This window comes from Octopus bimaculoides, chromosome 3 (assembly GCF_001194135.2).
Source record: "Octopus bimaculoides isolate UCB-OBI-ISO-001 chromosome 3, ASM119413v2, whole genome shotgun sequence".
NCBI lineage: Eukaryota > Metazoa > Mollusca > Cephalopoda > Octopoda > Octopodidae > Octopus > Octopus bimaculoides.
Window position 1 is genome coordinate 46,483,179 of NC_068983.1, and position 732 is coordinate 46,483,910.

A 732-nucleotide genomic window follows, 5' to 3' on the forward strand; every position below is an offset into this window, starting at 1 on the left:
AATATATCCCATGTTTATTGAACAATATTTATCTCTCACCAGATGAAGTACTTTTGTTGATCTTACGTTCATGGAGCAGTATAAATATGTATGTATGTATGTATGTATGTATGTATGTATGTATGTATGTATGTATGTATGTATGTATATGCTCTTTGTATTCATATACAACACATGTAGCTACAGGCTTACTATCATGCTGATACTAACTACTATTGTTGTTGCCAGCTGGTTATTCAAATATTAGTAGGCTAGTAATAGTGTTGGAGTTAGTTGTATTGGTTGGTGATAGTGATGATGGTGATGCTGGTGGGTATTGTTGGTAGTGGCATTGATTATATTGTTCTAGGTAATTGCATTTTCCTTGCTGTTTAGTTTCGAATCAATCTTCACTGACCTATGATCGAAGGCATTTCATTTACCTTTTAAAATGAACTAAGGTACCATATAATCTCATGACGTTGACTCTTATTTTAGATGGGAATGCTTATCTTGTTGATATTATTGTTGCTGCTTCGGCTGGTCATTAATGAACTGGTGGCATAGTAATGGTGGTGGTTGCATTAATGATGTTAATAGATTGTGATGATGGTAAAAGTTGGTTTATATAATACGTATGTATATATGTGTGTGTGTCCGTGTTTGTGTATGTATGTATGTATGTATGTATGTATGTATGTATGTATATATATATATATATATATATATATATATATATATATATATATATCG